We start from the raw sequence: 23,279 nt of genomic DNA, 5'->3' as shown, positions 1-23,279 counted from the left end.
CTTACGCGAAAACCATTTATACAAATTGAAATACATACATACGTATAAAAATAAATCATTTTGAGTTTAATTAAAGCTCAGCTTCACTCGGTAGATAGTTTTGTGCAGAAATACAGGGGACTAGGTAAGGACATAGAATATTTATAATTTTTGAATTATAATAATATGTCTTGAAGTGATGAGTATAATAAAATTTTGTTTGTCTTCAAAACTTAATCTTCTGAATGATTTGTCGAACAATCGATCGAGAATGCACCATTCCAAGGCCTCGTTATTTATTTCCGCAGGCTCCGCACTGCTTTGTCCTGAGGAAATCGTTTCGCGAGTCCCTTGCTATTTTTTTTTCTCAAACAGTTATGTGTAAATATATGTTATTTCAACAACAAAAAATAATTCATAATGATGTTTTAGAGACACAAATCAGAATATTCTTAGTAAAAATTCAATTCAAGTCTTTGAAGAGACGAATAAAATAAAAAATGTTTTCTCTTCGACAGAACGCGTATACATAACAATTCACCAGCATCGCGAAAGGAACAGAATTTAAACGGTGAGTACGTACAAGCGAACAACGTGGTGGACCGTACCATAACAATCCATTACCACTACCTCATATATGTAGGTAGATGCCAACTCCGGTTTCAGAACTTCTCTAATCCGAATGATCAATATCAATGTGGAAAACATTTGAATTTATTGTAATTGAATTTATTGTTAGATTTTAGGGGACTACCCTAGTCCCTCTATGACAGCATGCCACTGACATGCATGTAAATTTTATATTTTATTTCAATCGAACATAAACACTCGCCTTTACAAATCGCTCCAAAGCGACTAGTGTACTAATACAGATACATTACAATAATACAAACAATACAATGCGAATTCATACAAACATGATCCACAGTGACATCTATGAAGAAATTTTATTATATATAAATTAGCGAACCTCAAGACGCTGAATAAGATTTGCCAGAGAGATTGAAAAGGAGATGCAAATTAAACTGTTTCAATGAAAATCATGAGAATTGGCAAACTCTGATTGGAAACGATCGACCTAGAGTCACAAACAAAGGTCTGGCCAACAGCTACTAGTGGAAATCGAACCATGACCACTCTGCTAAAAAAATCATAATTAAAGCCCGGACCCTGAAGGGGCCGTCCATTGTTCAAATGTTGTAAATGCATTGTTAAAGGTTTGACGAACCTTTTTTACAAAGCATTTATAACAATCGAACAATAGACGGCACGCTTCCGGTCCTACCTTTAATCATAATACACTAACCACTAGTTCCCCCTGCTGGTTAATAAGTAAATAAGTATACAATACTTTCAATTTGTACGGAGAAATACGATTTTATCGGCATTTCAAGCCTTATAGTCTCATATTATTCCTTTATGTTTGAACATGACATATCATTTGATACAAATAACGTTTTCGGTTTTTTTTTATTTAATTCACAATTAATAAATAATTTAAAATGTTTACACGAAAAGAACAAAACGAAACCTTGAGACATACATATGTAAGTATAACCATACAACACGAGTGCCACTCAAACGTACACATCACATTAAAGCATACACACGTGTACCTTCATACAAACATACTGACAATCAATCAGACATCGACATCGAGGAATTTTCCAAATCAAACGAAAGGGCAAACGTTTCCTTTGTACGGCACATGAATAGTGAACATTAGACCGTACATAATACATTCCGTAGGTACATACATAGTTTGCATACACGTGACCGACATGACTATTATCATCTGCTATCGATTTTGTGTGACGCGCCTATCAACGCCAACACTACCACTTCATAAACACTAATCACTATAAAGCACTCATATACTAGCATTGATAATGACACGAAAAAAAAAGAGAGCGTAAGCTGTATTTAAAAGTGATGTAAGCTCAAATCACACGCAAACCCCATACGCCACACCATTTCGCAGTGTGGGCGGTATAAACACACAAAACGATATAAATAACCGTGCACAATCCTCGGGCAAATCTTCCAGTTTAAACGATAACCGAATTGTGTGGGTCAAGAACAGATACCGCACTGACCCACTAATTACACAAGCATATACATATGTATGCTTAAAAACAATTTGTGAAATTGCTCATTTTCATGAAAATCTAAAAAAAAAGAGCTCAGCTCTTGAACGGTGCAAGCCTGTAGCTTTGCTCAGTCAGTGTATAGTACTTTTATAAAAAAAAACCATTGGCATTGAGTTTATATTAAAAATCGTACGGCTATTATTAAATTAAAATTAATTTGTTCGCTCGTAGTGCACTTTGTAATACATATTACCATTTCAAATTTGAAAGTTGAAAGGTACATCTTTATTTTACGTTATCTGCATACATATGAAATACTGTAATCGTGAGAAAATTTTTCCTTGAAATTTCGAGCTATTTGTATTCACTATCGATCATCGATCACATTTTCTTGGATTTTAAAAAATATGTGTGAGTACGATAGTGTGTCTGTAAATTTTGGATATTATTCAAACACCACTAATCCAATACACTGAAACTCTGCATCAGTTATTGAAATGTAAATCTTTACGTTGTAAATTTTCTCAATTAAAAAGGCTTTATCTAATTTGTATCATCTAATGAGCAAGAAATCCTATATATTTCACAAAATCATCAACTAGCTGACATTGTTCATGTACAGAGAATTTTCTTAACATTTCATAAAATGAGCAATTCCACGAATAGGTTATGATATACATACATATATATATGTACATATATATATATATATATATATATATATATATATATATATATATATATATATATATATATATATATATATATATATATATATACATATACATTTGCTTAAAATATTTTTAGTATAGTTTTTATTTTGTTTGACATTTCAGTTATTATTTTATTTTTTTTATTTAACCAGCAGTAATGCTTTTATTTAACCAGCAGTAATGGTTTCCGGGCTCAAGACTTAGGTTGACCTCAATTGAAAATAATTTATAAGGAAGTACTCCAGTAATGTTGCTGGTCAGACATGGATATTTATGACTCCAAGTCGATCAGAGTTTGCCAATTTATCTGATTTCATTTTTGAAACGGCTCCACATCAAATTGGCAAAACCATCCTACCTAATATTTGTCGCCTCTATCTGAATATTTGTTTTTATTATTTTTTATTCAATCAATCTACAATTTACACTTGTCATTACAGATTGCTCCAATGCGACGAGTGTACTATACAGATCAAGAAACACACCAAATTATATACATACATAATTCGAAATTATACATGACATCTATGGTCAAACATAGCAAAGTGCATTGCAAACATCGTATACAATACGATCAACAAATATTGATAATACAATTTTTTATACAATAATCATCCACAGAGACATCTATGGAGAGAAACCCGGCGAACCTCGAGATATAACAATAAGTCAAGATAACGAGAGAAATGGGGAGGGAAAGCCAATTTTGCAGGAATCGTTTCAATGAAAATCAGAAAAATTGCCAAACTCTGATAGGAAACGACCGACCTGGTCACTAACCAAGGTTTTGGCTAGCAGCAACCAGTGTGACTCAAACTCGTAACCACACTGACCATAGCAAGATATGCTAACCACTAGTCCATGCTGCTGGTATTGATTTCAAATGTATAATAATGTTTTGATTTCACATTAATATACATATGTACAAGTTTAATACCATAGGTGTCACTCAGGCGCAACGCGTAACGACAACATGGAAAAATATAAATTTTCAATAATAAAGATTTCACAACGGAATGAAATCTCATTTGATTCCGACATTATTATTTTTACCTGAAAATTATATTAAAATATATGTATTAAATATACGACTGCTTCTTTTAGACAATGAAACGGTATGAAAGATTTATCATGCGAATTTAATAACAGAATTTTCCTAGTTTTTCATAACATTTCTTCATCACCCTGTGCACATTTGTAATTTGAATTGCATATCTTACAAAATCGGCAACAGGCTTACATCATTCGTATAACAATAATTTTTTGACACTTGATTAAATGTGTAATTTCACGAATTGGGTGTGACGTATACAGTATAAAGTCGGTAAAATAACACGATCGTGTGAATCATTTCGCCGGATCGATTTCGCGCAAATGTTTGGATACGCGATTTGCGGGTGTTGCGAATGTTGCGGGATGGTCTCTCCCCATCCGGCGGCTGATTGAAGTGTCAATCAATCTTGATGTATTTTCACCGAAGGCAATACGATCTTGATGTATCGCCGGCGATCCCAGAGATTGACGAGATAGTTAGCAACAGTTAATCCGCACTACATCATGCGGCCAATTCTGGAAAACCCTCAATTATCGCAAGCATTTTCCAACGATTTTACGACGCGGGTTATCGACCGGAACGAACGGGGTAGTCGACGCTGCAGATACATGTGTACATATGTATGTACACCATACAAACATATGTATGTATGTATTTATGTACATACACATACATATATGTAATATACTGTGATGCGAAATCCAATGTCTGACTTTTTCAGAAACGTCTAGGAATCTCTCGTTTTATTTATTCCATGGCAGACGATAATTACCGTCAAATTATGTACAATGAAATGATATGAATAAAATGGAATCGTTTGAATTTTTACGTACACTGCGAAGAAATTATGCGTAATTTATTAATTGCCAATTATTCAAAGGGAATTTTAAAAAATCTCTGTTAAATTATATTAGCCAAATCATAGCTCGTTGGTTAGCAGATGAAGGGTCGTGGGATTAAATCTCAACTGATATCTTAATATTTATCTGAATGTTTCAAGGTATCCGTGACGAGCCCGAATGTGAAACGCTGGAAAACGCAAATATCGGAAGGCAAAGATCGAAAATCGAAAGATCTTAAGTCGAAAGATCAAAAAAAAAGGGTGCATGGTAAACGGTACATACTCACTTAATTTTCGCGAGCAGGATACAACAGGAACAAGAGGAACAGGCTTTTCCTCCCGTATTCTGCGTGCGCACATTAATACGATTAATATGAGTATGTACCGTTTACCATGCACCCTTTTTTTTGATCTTTCGACTTAAGATCTTTCGATTTTCGATCTTTGCCTTCCGATATTTGCGTTTTCCGGCGTTTCACATTCGGGCTCGTCACGGATACCGAATATTGAGGCACACTGCAACCACCTCCTTAGTTTTGCTAGATAAATTGGGAAGAGAAACATCTATGTACATTCGACAGAATTGCTATAGCGGCTTTGCAGTGGAAGATTTGAGTGACAACGGCTATCGCACAGTGTTTTCAACTCATGTTTTGTGTATAGTAATTACGAGTAATGATGTTATTTGGTATTCACGCACAAAAGTCTGACCATAGGTGTCGCCTTGGGCAACCTGTAGTGGCACCTATGGTCGAGGTTAATATATAATGGATAAATAAATGTATAAAAAACTTTTTTGCTGTCAATATTATAAAAAAATATTGAAATACTGTACGTTTTTGTTTCCATTCCGTAAAGGTAGCCATTGAAAATAAAAATCGTTCTTGAAATAACTTCATTTATGTGAAAATAGCACAGGCAAATGGGCATAAAAAATTTCCTTTCTTTGAATAATTGTTTTTAAGCTATCCGCGCGTTTACTGGTTGACTTAATGAGAATTGGAATACGAATGTATTATTCCAGCACCGTTCGCGGGTTGCGAATACAGCATGCTCTTGCAACAAAAATAAAACCCGACCGTAAAAGTTCAGAGTTGAGCGGTCAAGCAATTCGGTAAACGACACCCCTCTACATAGATGAGGTCGTAAATTTGGCAGATGAATTGGAAAAGTCAGGTCGGACACACGATACACTACAAAGGTTCACGAGATGAAGAGTGAAATCACGCGTAGGCGATTTCCACACTCAATATGCGCCGCTCCACCCGAAGGAAAAATCGTCGAAACTTGATCGCCTCCTTGACATTTCATCGTACAAAAGATGCTGAAGGCTTGTTTTCCCCTTGTGCAAATAAAGAGGTGAAAGACGAGAGGGTTTCGGGAACTTTTCTTCTTATTTTTTTGCGTTTCGACATTCGAGAGGGTGAGCACACCTGTTTCGTTCACATTTCACCCACTTAGTTTCTAATAAGCGTGAACAAAGCCCGAGTTCGTTTCACCGAATCGACCCGTTCGAGCTGAAAGGTGGAGACGAACGGATTCATTTACGTTTCGGCGGGTAAATAACTACACGAATACACATTACGATAATGCGAAAACTCTCACAGATATCATGTTAACGCGTTCGGGTATCTATAATATCTATGTATCTACGGTAGGGACGCTCAAACTGAGGCCCGCGGGTCGCATATGGTCGAAAAAATATTTTTTTAAATATTATATGTACATAGGTCGAAATAAAAGTCCCATTAAGAGATATGCATAACAATAAAACTAGAAATAGGAATAATTTAATTATACGGTAGAGTTAAGAAAGCGAAAACTGCAGGAGGTGTTTTCCACAGAGGTGTTTTCCACAGAGATGTTCAAATCTTTAATGCCCTTCCTGAGAGCTAATAACATTGGTGCTTTCTTGAAGGGTGTTAATGGATACCTCTGTGGGAGAGGATGTAATTATATAAGTTTAATAAATGCAATGTTTGGCATTATATAATATTATGTTATGGTTACTAATTATAGTTTTTTTAATTATCTTACATATATTGTTTTACCCGGCTTCGCTCAGTATTTGTAATATGAACAGCTTAAACATGGCGAATCTAATAGTAAATATTCATTTGTTTTTTTATTAAATTTTATTTTAATCGAAAAAAAATATTAAAATTCAACCATATCGAAACGTCGTCATAGAAACTTTTATTTGTTTTTCGATTACCAACAAACCTTACATACATACATACAAAGTCTCTTTCGAAATTATATATTAGATTATATTATTTATAGTTATAATTTTAGTTGTTACTTTTGTTATTTGTTACATATTCACTAGCGATTTGCTACTAAATAAATAAATAAATTATGAATTTTTCTATTGACCTGCTATAATTTTGTTAAATATAATCAATATATGTATACTATATATATGTACTTTTATATATGTAATATACATGAAAATGAGTCCAATTCTCAGTTCCAAAAACACTATTTATGTTTGAATTAATTCATTAATTGTTATCACTTCTTTTAAATTGATATGTCCAAATTCTCGGAAAAGCAGGATAAGCGTATTATATTCCATCAGTATTTTTAAATATTGTTTAACGCGAAACATTACATATATCTATTGTTTTGCGAAATATTTCTCGAAAGGAAGAAAAGTGGACTTTTCCGATTCGAAAAAGTTCCGACTCAGATATGGTTTCATGCAATCGTTTATAAGTGAAGTACTATTACATTTAAGCTGAATCTTGACATGTATATATTTTTGTGTCCAATCTTCAATAGGATAGATATTGGTAGAAAATATAATTCGTCTGGTGTTCAGTAATATTCATTTACTATTTCGGCATTATATTATTATTTTATATTATTAAAGGCATATAATATTTCTTTAAATTAAAAAAATCTAAATGGGAATTTAAATTGAATACAATAATAACATGTGTACATGATATATTCATCCATATGATAAAATTGGATCAAAAAATGTGAAATTTTGAATTTTTTCCTACAAAAAAACATTCTCTTTTGAATGTAAAATTAATGCCCTTAACTTATTTTAAAGCAGATACGCTTAAAGTAAGCGAAGAAATTAATAAATTGAGAATGCCCGGAACATAATAAACATCCAGCTACACAGATTCTTCACACAGCGTTTCGGCTTTCGAAAGTTTAGATGCTTTCGATATGTATAACTCGTGTACAAACAAAAGTTTGCACGCTTCTGATCCACGATATCCTACATATGTACGTACAAGTTTCGGCGACGAAACAATTCGAAAACGTTACCGATACAAATATAAAAAATACACATGATCTAAAGAATGACTACGGTTTTAGTTTAGTTTTTGTCGGTTTACAATTAGTTAGCCACAAAACCACTGTTGTGTAAATAAACGTTAGCAATTCCGACAGAGAAACACAAATATACGACTTCTTCATAAGCATACAATTAAAATTTGATGTGGGCAGAACACGACTGTAACCACAAAGCATTGCGGTAATATTATATACATAGAGTGTACATACATATGTACATTAAACAGAACTAAACGCCAGAAGTCGAATATTTGCGACAATTCAAATAAACATTATAGAATTTAATTGGCGTAGTTGAGTAACCAAAAAGTGATACATTTTCCATTCAACATCTGTATTTAGTTATATATACCTATGTAGTTTCCGGCAGTTGGTATCACCAAATATTAAGATTAATATCTGAGCGGAAGCTAAATAATTATTTAATTACATAATAGAGCATTAAGAAAAATCATCCGATACTTTATTTACCTCGGATGGATGTTTACGGTCACGGAAAACTCTGTATACATTTTCCGGGCTTCTCTTTTTTTAGTAATTCAATCGCTGTACAAATATACGCAAAAATGTGAATCATTTTATGGAGTAAATAAGTTCGTGTCGTAAAATCATCGCCTTCGTGCGTTAATGTAAATTTCAGTAACCTGGAAAATCGGGAAAATCTGGGTCAAGCGTCCAGTTGTATCCGTCTTTTTTATCAAATCTCTGCATGTTAACCGTGCAGTTTTCAAAGAAAATTCTTCTGCAAATCAATACCAAATATGAAACGAACGTCGTTTTGTATCATATAAATACATATTTACTTTCGTTAATTTATATGATTTTCAAAACATTGGTTTATATTATTACGCTGATACATATTGCCTTATTTTTTTGATATTATTGTAGTTGAATAGTTTCAAATCGGAATTGAAAGTATATTAACATAGTGAAAATCTCGGAAAATTATATTATATGTATTTGACTTTTCAAATATCTAATATATAATTTTGAAAGAGACTTTGTATATTTGATTGATTCGTATAAAAAAACAAATGAATATTCAAATAAATTTAAATAAAATAAATTGATCGAAATAAAAACAAGCGAATTCATAAAATAAATGAAAAGCGCAGAAAGATGAAAAAATACTATGCAAAAGTCGGAAAATTCTATTATTATACTAGCATGATAAAAATATTCATACTGTTCCATTTCATTATAAGTTCCACGTAAAAAAATAAAATGCCGGATTCAAACGAGACTTTCATTCCATAATGAAACAAAAGAATAACTGAAATTTCAAAAACAAAATAAAAACTAGACGGGAAAAACTCATTTGTTTGGCCGCGCATACCGATCGCCCCAACGGCAAACATATACAAACTATAAAACAAATAAAAAAAAAACACGCCCAATGCGGAAATCGTACTGGATCGGGTAGCATCGTGTGTTTACGTTCGGGAAAATTTTCATTTGTTTTTTCTTCAAAAAGCCATTTGACAGTTGGCGTCCATCACACGTGTGAGGGGTCGAAGGGGGGTGGGGTGAGGGATGGGGTGGGGGGTGTGGGTGGGTGAGAGTTAGCGGGGGGAGGGGTACTCACCGCGACTGCGCGCGAAAGGGGCGAAGGGCTATGGGCTATGGGCGGGCGGGCGTCGCAGGGCGGAGAGGACTCCCTCACGAGCGACGTTCGCGGCGTGACTGTTGGCGAGTGTTGGTGAGGTGCGTTTCGCGTTTCGGTGTGCGGCGAGAGGGGAGCGGGGAGCGGGGAGCGGGGCGCGGGGCGCGGGGCGCGGAGTCGGGCTTTGGTGCGCATGCGCGGTGCGTCGCCGCCGCCCGCCGCCGCTTCCGTGCCGGTCGATACGCGTCGCCCGGAACGCTTCCGCCGGAAACGACGCAACTCACACGGCGGCCGGCGGCCGACTCGCGAGCACGTCTTCCTCACTCGCGTCTGCACTTTTCCTTTCTCGACTTGTATGCAATGGGGTCGTAGACTACTTCCCCTTTTGAACGTTTTGACTTTCATTCGAGCTTTCTTTCATTTTATAAGTACACTAGCTGTATTACCCGGCTTCGCTCAGTGTTTATAATATAAACCGCTTAAACATGACTAAGCTAATTTAATTAAAAAAAAAAAAAAATTAAAAAAAAAATTAAAAATTAAAAAAAAAAATAAAAAAAAAATAAAAAAAAAATCAAAAAAAAAAATAAAAAAAAAAATAAAAAAAAATAAAAAAAAAATTAAAAATTTTTTTTTTAAAAAATCAAAAAAAAAAATCAAAATTTTTTTTTGCCTTCTAGGGCTTCGCCCTCGGCGCCCCCCTGAGCCTTTGCCTTCTAGGGCTTCGCCCCTCCACGCCCCATGAGCAATTGCCGTTTAGGGCTTCGCCCCCCTTAGTTAATGCCTTTTAGGGCTTCGCCCCTCCGCACCCCCATGATTAAATGCCGTCTAGGGCTTCGCCCCCCTTAGTTAATGCCTTTTAGGGCTTCGCCCCCCGCGCCCCCAAGATTAATTGCCGTTTAGGGCTTCGCCCCCCTTAGTTAATGCCTTTTAGGGCTTCGCCCCTCCGCGCCCCCATGATTAAATGCCGTCTAAGGCTTCGCTCCCATGATCAGTTGCCTTTTAGGGCTTCGCCCCCCACGCCCCCAAGATTAATTGCCGTTAAGGGCTTCGCCCCCCTTAGTTAATGCCTTTTAGGGCTTCGCCCCTCCGCGCCCCCATGATTAAATGCCGTCTAAGGCTTCGCCCCCATGATCAGTTGCCTTTTAGGGCTTCGCCCCCCGCGCCCCCAAGATTAATTGCCGTTTAGGGCTTCGCCCCCCTTAGTTAATGCCTTTTAGGGCTTCGCCCCTCCGCGCCCCCATGATTAAATGCCGTCTAAGGCTTCGCCCCCATGATCAGTTGCCTTTTAGGGCTTCGCCCCCCGCGCCCCCAAGATTAATTGCCGTTTAGGGCTTCGCCCCCCTTAGTTAATGCCTTTTAGGGCTTCGCCCCTCCGCGCCCCCATGATTAAATGCCGTCTAAGGCTTCGCCCCCATGATCAGTTGCCTTTTAGGGCTTCGCCCCTCCGCGCCCCCATGATTAATTGCCGTCTAGGGCTTCGCCCCCCTTAGTTAATGCCTATTAGGGCTTGCGCCCCATGAGGCTGGGCCCCCCGGGCCCCCTTCGGGGCCCCACGGGGCTGCGCCCCTTGTGGCGCCCCCTTTTGAGCCCCATGGGGCTGCGCCCCATGAGGCTGGGCCCCCCGGGCCCCCTTCGGGGCCCCACGGGGCTGCGCCCCTTGTGGCGCCCCCTTTTGAGCCCCATGGGGCTGCGCCCCATGAGGCTGGGCCCCCCGGGCCCCCTTCGGGGCCCCACGGGGCTGCGCCCCTTGTGGCGCCCCCTTTTGAGCCCCATGGGGCTGCGCCCCATGAGGCTGGGCCCCCCGGGCCCCCTTCGGGGCCCCACGGGGCTGCGCCCCTTGTGGCGCCCCCTTTTGAGCCCCATGGGGCTGCGCCCCATGAGGCTGGGCCCCCCGGGCCCCCTTCGGGGCCCCACGGGGCTGCGCCCCTTGTGGCGCCCCCTTTTGAGCCCCATGGGGCTGCGCCCCATGAGGCTGGGCCCCCCGGGCCCCCTTCGGGGCCCCACGGGGCTGCGCCCCTTGTGGCGCCCCCTTTTGAGCCCCATGGGGCTGCGCCCCATGAGGCTGGGCCCCCCCGGGGCCCCACGGGGCTGCGCCCCTCGTGGCGCCCCCTTTTGAGCCCCATGGGGCTGCGCCCCATGAGGCTGGGCCCCACGGGGCTGCGCCCCTCGTGGCGCCCCCTTTTGAGCCCCATGGGGCTGCGCCCCATGAGGCTGGGGCCCCACGGGGCTGCGCCCCTTGTGGCGCCCCTGGCGGGGCCCCATGAAGCTACTCGCCTTGCGCCCCCGCGGGGGTGAATCCATTGAAACGAAAAAAAAAATCGGCGCCCATGGATCGAAAAAAAAAAAAAATCGAATCACGTGTTCGATGACGTCACCGATCTACGGACGAAGACGACGAAGACGACGAAGACGACGACGACGACGACCAAGGATATTTACATACAAAGTCTCTTTCCAAATTATAGATTAGATATAATATATGTAGGTTGAATGTATGTAGTATTTATCGGCAACTAACTAATTTTTTAATTAAAATTAAAGGTCACGAGGTCAAATCCTGCCCGGCATCGAAAAATAAATTGTCTTATGGTGCGTACGCACCAAGCCAACGAACGGCCCACAGGCCAACTTTTAAAACCAGTAGCGTACAAAATATCGAAATAAAAATTAAATTTAAAAATTGAAATTAAATATCAAAATTAAAACTATTGTTATCATATTAAAATTAAATTCATTAAAATTAAAATAAAATATTGAAAGTTAAAACAGAACATGCACAATTTAAATAAATTTTCGAGATTGACCTAAAATTAGATCATCAACAATCACATACAGGTAATCCTAAACTTAAGATGTTTTGACTTACTAAGATACGCACTAAGATTGAAAAAAAATTTCTAAGGGGGGGGGTGTATTATATCTAAAATAATGAGTATATATGAATTTTAACTATTTCGAGTTTTACAAATATCTTTCAAAGCAAGACAAACAACACAAAAATAAAAATGTTTTTGGGAGTTAACATTTTTTTCTGGGAAAAATAGATGTGTTTATACCTGACAGTTGAATTTCCCTATTCTGTTTTTGTTGGTTTAGTATTTTAATTCAAATTCATAATAATACATTAAAAAACGTGGATAGTCCCGTTCAAATCTAGGGGGGACAGCAGCCCATCCAAGCCCCCTCCCCCCCCCCCCCCCCAATGATGCCCCTGGTGCTGGGGCGTAATTTTTAATACCTTTTAAATATATTTAATTTATATTTAATTGTTTGATATGAAAAAAATGGTAAAATCTACCTACCTACCTACATATATGTATATGTACAATATAAAACACTGATAGCAAAATTAATTAATTAATTAAATAAATTTTCAATTGATGGCGGTAAATTCTCAGCCAAGCGGAGAGACTGGCATCTATTAGCATATATAGAAGTTTTTTTCTTTTTTTATTATATCTTCGTATACGTTTTAGCAGTGACGTGCGTATGTATGTATGTATTTATGTCGAATCGAAACGACTATTATAGTACGGTGAGCGTTATCTCAGACAGACAGACGGAATAGCGATATTATTTTATTTTATTTTGCACCAGCGTTCAAGCCCCCCCCCCCCCAAAAAAATTCTGGCTACGGCCGTGACGCGTATCGCTGCTGGCAAGAGCTAGATCAGGCATCGACAACCTATGACCCACGGGTCATTGACTCATTAGGTGACTCATTTGACAATTTTAAGTCGCCCACTTGAGTTTACCAGTTAAGAATAGAGTTTTTTTCGTATAAAGATATATTCATACTATCCAGTAGTTCACGGCAACAGCACAGCACAGAAGCTCGCGTAAACGACAGCTTCTATTCATACGATACAGTAGCGTACGTTTCGGAACGTTCATACTTGTTTTGGCTGAGTTCAAGGCAAAATCGGCTTACATATACATTAAAGAGCGTGACAACACCGCGAAATATTGCTTGCATAGTATCCTCGAGTCAATATTGTCACAATATGACGTTTCGATAAAAATAATAAACCATAGTTTTTAAGACTTTTGCTCTTGAATACAAGAGATGGAAGAGTTTTTGTCTCAATAAGATTTATATTATTATGTATTAAGACTGTTTTAAAATGATAAAATACACACTGACCCGAAAGATCTTTTTATTTTGCCAAAAATGGTTGCCGGACCTTGATCTAAATTCTGCAATATTCACAGAAAGGTATTGAATTCAGATCGACCGTCTCCTATTAGATTTTGCCAATTTATCTAACTTAATTGTTGTAACGGTTCCAATACAATCGACATCCTCTCCCTCTCTTGCACATTGGATTTGTCCGAATCGATTGAATATAGCAAGCATACATATATACATATGTTTGTATAACCATACTGTATAATTTATTTGAATATGTACTGTACATGCGCCACTCTGCATCTCTATATTAGTAAGTAATGATCTGATGTAAATCATTAACTTTTAATTAATTATATGTACAATGTACCTACGTATTCCCTGGGGCAAAATATAAAAATTATTATTCACATATAAAAACTTTAAAATACAAACATACGTTTTATAATACATACATACATATGTATGTATGTACATACATATACATAATATATATTAATCATTTATACAGATAAAAATATAATAACATTAAAGTAATATGGCAAAATCTATCACACGGCAACGTTCAGGGTGGCGATGTAAATCCTTTAATAATTTAATATACCTACATATGTATGTACATATGTATACATATATCCATCATTTTCTCAAAATTTTAATTCTGATTTAACGGTTTTCCCGGAACAATGGAAAAGACCGGTGATGCGTAAAATTAAACGATAATTGAGAATATGTTGTGATTTACAACTCAATAGATAGATAAATATATAAGTACATATGTATGATATTATTATAAAGAATTAAAAAATTTTTCGCGGAAATTCCTAGCCTAAATTAATTAATATCTTCTAATATATAATTGCAAAAGAGACTTTGTAACTATGTACATATGTATATAAGTATGTAAGGTTTGTTCGTAACATTGACGACGATTCGATATACTTAATAAAATTTAATAAAAAGACAAATGAATATTTACTATTAGATTCGCCATTTTTAAGCTGTTTATATTACAAATACTGAGCGAAGCCGGGTAAAACAACTAGTAATATAAAATTTCGAAAGAGACTTTGTATGTATGTAACTATTGTTGGTTCGTAGAAAAATAAATGAATATTCAAATAAATCTAAATAAAATAAAACTATTCAAATAAATTTAATAAAATATTTACTATTAGATTGGCTATGTTTACGCGGCTTATATTACAAATACCAAGCGAAGCCGGGTAAAAACACTAGTACTCAATAAAAATGCAAATACATAGTTTATATTGTATTTTGACAGGCTTGACTGGAAGACCCCAATGCCCCTTCCTGGACAATTAATAACAAATAATGCAGCATTTTTATTACATAAAATACTATTTCAAGAAGCTGAAGAAAACGAAATTCACAATTAATTAATTAATTAAAGAATTAATCCATTTTGACATCTATGGATTTAGATTTGTACATATTTTTTACAAATTAGATACAGAAGATTTGTGACAGCAGGTAGGATGATTTTTTGCCAATTTTTGAGGAACCGTTTCAACAATGATCATATAAAATTGGCAAACTCTGATAAGAAACGATCGATTTGGAGTCACAAAATCTAAATCTAACCAGCAGTATAGCGGGATCGAACCCAATAATCACTTGGTGCTAAACATAACACGCTACCATTGACCCATACTGCTGGATAATGCCACTTGGTATGTATGTACAATATCATTTTACTCGGTCTGTGATTTTGTTATTAATGAATTTCAAATTTACCTTTGGGTCCGTTTATATTGTCTACCGTTTATCTTAATCAATTCTAATGACTGGTAATATTTCTATTAATGTACGTTTACGTTAACGTCCATTCATCTTTAGTCGAGCTTCCAATAGCTAATTTCGCGCGAATAAACTTTTACGGACACGAGTCTAGTGCTGTCTGATTAAATCCTTTAATTAAGGGAAAACATGCAAAGGGGTACGTGAGACGAAACTCATCGGAACAAGACCCAACTAACAAGCGGATTGCCACGCACGAACTGTCACTGTAATCCGACGGATCTGGATCCATCGGACCGAAATTATTAAAGTTCTCTGCTCTTAGCGTGCCGTACAAATATACATACATATGTATGTATATACATAGGTACATTGATATGCATCTAATTCGGTTTTTTCTAAAAGACTTTTCTCAATTGCACACCTATTAAAGGGATGTAATTTGTCGTAGATATTATTCAAAAAATAGCGCTGTGATTCTCATTCATAAATTATATATTATATAGTTTCTCGTTTGCAATGGTAATTCTATTGAGATTTATCAAAATTTCTTTATTCCGATTTTATTCACGTGCTATTTCGTCTGTATCAAATTAATTCAAAACCTCTTTACGCAGTGCAAATCTCTTTTGAATGGTTTGGATAATGTCAAAATCCGGCCTTTCGATTTCGTGAAACTGCTCTTTGAAATGGGATCTTTCTCAGTTCTTGTCTTATCCTTTCGTTTATCCTTTCTAATCCCTGGGTAACGGCTTCCACTCTTTCTAAAACCGACATAAATATATTGACATGTGGTGACTTTTTTTTAAAGCAAAAATTATAATAAGTTTAAAAAATATGTAAATGTTTTATGTCCGTCATGTAAAATTCGGCAACTTATTTCAATTATTAAAATCGAACTATTTTCCTTGAAGTATGTATGTATGTATGTATAAGTAGATTTAAAACCATTTTCTTAAACAAAAATTTTATTTTTTTATCTCACAATAAGACAATGGCGGACAAGAAAATAAAACGTAATCATATATAACTATTATTATATTTAGAATGGTAATTATTATACGTGTATTATACTTGGAGTTCAAAATAATTATTGGAAATGTTCTTTACATTTGTATTAGCTGATTGCTTGTTGATTAAACTAGGAAAAATCGTGAAAGAAGGATTGTTTGAACTTCTGGGAGAGCTTTTTTTGTTAGCGTAAGCTTCCAGTCTAATTGGAGGGGAAAGAAAATGTCGAAATACAGTACAATTGAAAAAGGTCTCCGATTTACTTTGAGGAAAAAATTGAAAAGAAATCAACTCTGAATCATCCATTGAATCAAATATTTACGAATTAATTCAAAAACGTAAAGAAAACGAACTTGTATGTATAAAGAAATGTTATTAACAGATTCTTCAATTTTAAAATTATTTCATCGCAAGATTTCAATGATTGTTTTCTAAATTGTTAATTTTTATATTCGAGAGTAATCACAAAAAAGTGTGACTTTTTTACTTTATTTTGAACAGATCAAACGCCATTGACAAAACACATTTCACTTGGACAGTTAGACCCAAACTGTATTTGTAATTTTTTTTTTACCGTCAACGGTTTTATGATCGTCAATCTACATTCTATATATGTTTAATACTGCATGATTGTCAAAAGGACTCGAAAATTCGTTTCAGTAAAGCTCCAAATAATCTACGTCACGACCCTCTTTCACTTTACTGGATTATTGCCCTATGCACGTAAATCTGGTCGTAAGGTCAAAGGATCTAACTCCTACGCGGATAAAAATTTAATATTAAAAAAAAAATAAACAATTTATCAAATCTATTCAACACCCTTCTTATCAAAATAATAACTATAAATAAACATAGTTATTATTTTAAATGATATCTATTATACATACTTATATACTTTTTAGTAGACACATATTATATACGTATGTATACTAGTGTTGTTACCCGGCTTCGCTCGCTATTTGTAATATAAACCGCTTAAACATGGCCAATCTAATGGTAAACATTTTATTACATTTATTTAATAGTTTTATTTTATTTAAATTTATTTGAATAGTTTAATTTTATTTAAATTTATTTGAATAGTTTTATTTTATTTAAATTTATTTGAATAGTTTTATTTTATTTGAATTTATTTGAATATTCATTCGTTTTTTTATTAAATTGAACGTCACGGATTTTACGAACCAAACAAATAAACAAACATACATACAAAGTCTCTTTCGAAATTACATGTATATTAGAGTTAATCAACGATACCTTTCCATTAAATAATATTGATTAAAGTAGCCGGTTATCAGTTATTCAGCTCTCAATATGAAAGATGGTTTATTTTCTTATAAAACTATTACCGAATCGATTTAACCCGATGTAATAAAGCTTAGATCCGATTCTACCTCCATATATGTACTTTTAAGCGGATTCAGTACAGTGATTTTACATATAACAACACAGATCAAGTCAATTCTATGATGAAAAACAAAAATAAATGTTCAATCTTTTTATTTCAAAGTTCAGAATCAGATAAGTGAGGTTAGTGAGATGTGATTCTCTTACTCAAAAAGTAACAAATTACATATGTATAAGCGATTTAAACCTGTCTATTAAAAGGATATCTGATCCAGTTGTTGATAGAATCATAAAATAAAATAAATTTTAAATGAACGATAAAAACTTTCCGAAGTTTAATGGCTTCCAGTTCTAATACTAATATTATTTATTGAAATTTTCTCATTAAAAACTCGTTGAAACTGTCTCATATTGAACCCGCATCTTCCATTTAATTATTATATATGTATTTATACCTATACATCGTCGACCTACATACAATATTATTGTTTTTGAGCTTTTCTTCCTATTGTGCCTTAAACACTAACATTGAAATAAGATCAAACGTTTAAAATATATAATGATCACTATTAAAATAGACTAGAATATGATATATACATGAACAATAAAAGACATTTAATAAAAAGCAAAATCAATTACACGTGAGCAAATAGACATTTCCTATAAGTGGTTGATCGTCAACGAAATAATAATAAAATCCACTGTAATATAATATAACGAATAGCCCGGGGCAATTTACATTAGGCTTTTCGCACGAAAGGGCCTACACATACGTATATGTAGTATATAGGTAGCTCGTATTTTTCAACGTCCAACAGAAAGATTTATGAAGTGATAAATCTGCGCATTATCGGTGTTAAAATAATTTAAAGATTGCGAATTATTTTATTAATATTGCGAAGAAATAGCAATTAGGCTATTATAAAGGCATGACAATATCACTAGGACCATATTTCGGGCGCATATTTTGAATTATTTAATGCAATAATTGCGCTCGAACTTGGTGTGTATGTGTTGTGTGTGAAGTGGTGTGCGAGCGGTGGGGTAGCTGTGGGTTGGTGGGGTGAAGCTGGCAGATCGATCCGGGCTGGGGGCGCGGGGGCGGCCGGCAAGGGGGCGGTCGAGGGTGGCCGAAAGGGACGACGCATCGCGAGACAGAGACGCACGCATATTGGCCCAAACGTGCAACTTTTGCCGTGCGTCCATGTCGATGTTCTCACTAAACAAATGTGTGCAAACGTTCGATTACCTACCAAGTATTATTCGGATATATAGACCAAATCAATGACATGTACGATAACAAAGAAGTGGAAATAGAGAGACGTATGAAATTGGGATGGTGAAACAGATACCATCCTAATTTCATACTATAAATGACTCGGTGGTTCGGTGATTACTAGTCAAATGTGAACCGGTCACAGGACAACCGGTCGCTCCAGATCGGTCACACGTGATCACCCGTCACATTAAAACTGGTCACGAGAAAACTGGTCACACCCTAAAACTGGTCACGAGAAAACTGGTCACACCCTAAAATCGGTCACGAGAAAAATGGTAGATCGATTTTAGGTTGTGACCAGTTTTAGGGTGTGACCAGTTTTCTCGTGACCAGTTTTAGTGTGACGGGTGATCACGTGTGACCGATCTAGAGCGACCGGTTGTCCTGTGACCGGTTCACATTTGACTAGTAATCACCGAACCATAAAAATTGTAGCTGATCCAAACAGACCCTAGATAACTACCGCCGAGGATTTCGATTTTTTACATACCTCCTTTACGTTTTACATGGCTTTCGTGTTATTTAAAGGTGTGTTTAGACTCTCTAATATATTTTGCAACAATCTAATATATAATTTCGAAAGAGACTTTGTAAGTATTGTTGCTTGGGAACTTCGAAAACAAGTCAAAATTTCCATGATGACATGGAGCCGGGGGACGGGAGTGAAGGCCCGGTGGGACGCCGGGGGCGAAGGCCCGGGGGGCGCAAATGGCAAAGGCCCCCGAGGGCGCAGGGGGCGAATGTCCCCAGGAAGTACCGAGGGCATTCGCCCGAGGGGAAATTCGTAAACAAAACAGTTTCTATGATGATTCGATATATATTTTTTGCGATTCAAATAATTTTAATAAAAAAACAAATGAATATTTACGTACTATTAGATTCACCATGTTTAAACTGTTTATATTACAAATACTGAGTGAAGCCGGGTGAAACAACTAGTATAAAATAAACAAAAGAAGTCTATTAATGAATGTTTTCTTCCAAAACTAGTTCCATCTTCTTCATTGTTGTTAAAATGTTATGCTCATAATCTAAATACCCAGCCACAATCTAAAATACTCAGCAGTTAGGGATTTCCATTGGGTAATTCTGCTTGCTTATAAATTCATAAATTCCGGCTTAAGCGAGTCTTTATAAATGTTGACAAATGAATGACACGTATTACTCGACCCATGTTCAATGATTTTTTTCAATACTACCTTTAAAAGTAGTGTTCATGTTTACTTTATACTTCCAAAATTATCGGCGTATTGCAGGCCAATGGACTTGTCAGCAAAGCGCCGGTGAGCGTTGATCAGCATTCAATGGGCTAAAATCAGCACATATTTACAAACCAGGGGTTTTTTTACGTGTTTTTAGATAAGGGCTAAGTTCTACATAAGAGTTCCAAAAAACCGCCCGAAAGAAAAATCCGGTTTTCAATTTTTTTACAAATAAAAAGCTGGTTGGCCAACTTTCACCGGTTTTAGAAAATTAAGATTTTGTAAGTTTAAAATTTTTATATCGAAAAAAAAATGTAAATATATATTATATTATGCAAAAAAAATATTTTTTTATAAATTAAATTGAGCTATAAACATTATGAACTTTCATAAGAACATTATTATATATTATTATTATAAATAATACAATTTGTATTATATATCACAGCCGTAAAATGGCAGATCCTAAATACGCACAAATAATTAAATGATTTAAATAAGCTACTATCAAGAATATATTATTAAAAAAATAATATGTAACCTCGCAGAAAAACTATAATTGTGGAATCGTGAATAGATATTAAGAAAACTGCTGAGATTCGCTTTGAGGTGCGCTCAATGTTGAAATATTTCCATCTTTCAAAGTTGTTTTTACGCATCTGTTTTAGCTTAAAAATCCAAAAGCTTGTCAAACCGTTGTAAATTTCGGAAACAAATTAATTAAAAACGGCATATCAGTATATCACAAACATTTTAAAACCATAATAAAAGTAGATATGTGGCCTCAATATTTAAAGAGCTTCTAATTCCTTCGAAGACAAAACAATTATATTCCGGAATCCGTGCGTAAAGCATTTGAGTATACGAATACTTTTTTGTTTTTGTCAAGTTAAAGGTTTTGCGATAATAATATTTTATATACCTGAACTTGGGTAGGTCATTAGCAGAGAGTTTGAGCATAGCAGAGAGTTCGAGAGACCTTCATCCAACAGTGTATGGTAAATGGCAGACAAGTTGTTTTTGCTCACAAAAATTGGTTCACTATTGTCAATTGTGTATTGTGGGCAAAAGCAATTTTTACGCTGATCTCTGATGATGATGATATATGTAGATACTGGGGCTTCCAAGCCAGTTTAAAACGAAACTGAAAAGCCGGCTTTTCGACCATTTTTCAAAAAACTGAAAATCGGCTTTTTGTCTCGATCTACCGGCTTTATAATGTTTTCTTTAATTAATGTTTTTTCCTTAAAATTAACAATTATGAATTTCAAATTTCTATGGAAGACCAAAATAAATGTGTATATCTAAACTCTCTTAGGAAATAGTCGTATATTTTCTTTGAACGACAGAAAAAGGAACAGCACTTAGCGGTTTCTTTGAGATTGAGATGGCGAAATTTTCAACGTGGCTGACTTTCAACAGACAAGATGTCAGCACTCAAAAGGGTAAAAAGATTTTTTTTTATTTGATATTTAATAGAAACGTGCGTTGCACATTTATTTTTTAAAATATATTATTGGCGTTCGATTTTTGTTTAATCTAGTAGACAAATGAAATTTCAACTTTAAGAGGGCTGGACAGCAGCGCCTTGTCCATACAAGCGTACTATACTTCTCCCTTCCTCAATTATGGCACTAGACAAATTATTTTTTAATATGCTATGGATATCCACCATTGGGGTGCATCTATCGTTTTATTTTTTCGATTAATTATTTGTTATATGAGCTGGGAGCCGCCAAAAATCTATAAAATCACCTCTTTTTTACACCCACGAAACGAGTCCAACGTGCTTATTTAACGGTCGATTTAAAAAAAAATACGCCGATAGATGCACAGAAAGTATCTTTCTCATACCGATGATGATTTTTTTTTAAAAATTGGTCCAGTTTTGGAGGAGAAAATAGTAGAAAACCTCGATTTCGCAACTGTCGCATTCACTCAATATATATATCGAAGAAAGGAACGGTAACAAAATTAAGGTTTCGGGTGTACAGCCCTCTTAAGCAAACTTTTTCATGTAAACTCTCAGTCACATCATATGAATTGTCACTGCTTATGTACATATAATATATAGCCAGCAGTATAGCTCGGTCGTCAAGGGCCAGGCCACACCGTGCGACTTGCGAGCGACTTGAATGAGGGCGACCAGACCAATGCATGCAGGTAGATGGGACATGCTACACCCGTCAACTTGTTTGTCGCACACATTTCCATACATTTTTTCGTGTCGCGCAACTATTCAAACTATGCAAAGTTGCACGGTGCGACCCGGCCCTTAGCTGCTGCTTAGCGTCGAAAGGCGCCGGGCTCGATACCTGGCCCGGGCCTCGAATGAAAATGAATTTTTCAGAGTATGATGTTGGTCAGACCTGGATTTGTGACTCCAGGTTGATCGTTTCCTATCAGAGTTTGCCAATTTTCTCTGATTTCATTGTTAAAACGGTTCCCGGGAAAAAAAATTGGCTAAAAATCCTTCCTACCTACTATGTCACCACTATTTGAAGTATGATTGATGTACAATCAAATGTATGTACAATTCATAGATATCTCGTTAATTTGCGAGTTTTTCATTGTCTCGTAATTCAACGACTTGTAATAAAAATGCTGCATTTATAATTGTAATTGTAATTTGTAATTGGCCAGGAAGGCGCATTGGGATTTACCTGTAAGGCCTTCCTGGTATATATGTAAAAAATATATTAATAATCTATCTATATATATATATATATATATATATATATATATATATATATATATATATATATATATATATATATATATATATATATATATATATATATATATATATATATATATATACATATATATATATGTGAGCGTAAATTGTCGGAAATTACTCTAACCCATTTATCTGGTAGTCTGCGCTCATCATTGTTTTCATGATTGATTGTGATTTATGAGTGAAATTTTGATTAACTCTCTTCCATT

The sequence above is a fragment of the Arctopsyche grandis genome, chromosome 8 (assembly GCF_051622035.1).
Source record: "Arctopsyche grandis isolate Sample6627 chromosome 8, ASM5162203v2, whole genome shotgun sequence".
Classification (NCBI taxonomy): domain Eukaryota; kingdom Metazoa; phylum Arthropoda; class Insecta; order Trichoptera; family Hydropsychidae; genus Arctopsyche; species Arctopsyche grandis.
Note: the sequence above shows the minus strand (reverse complement) of the source record.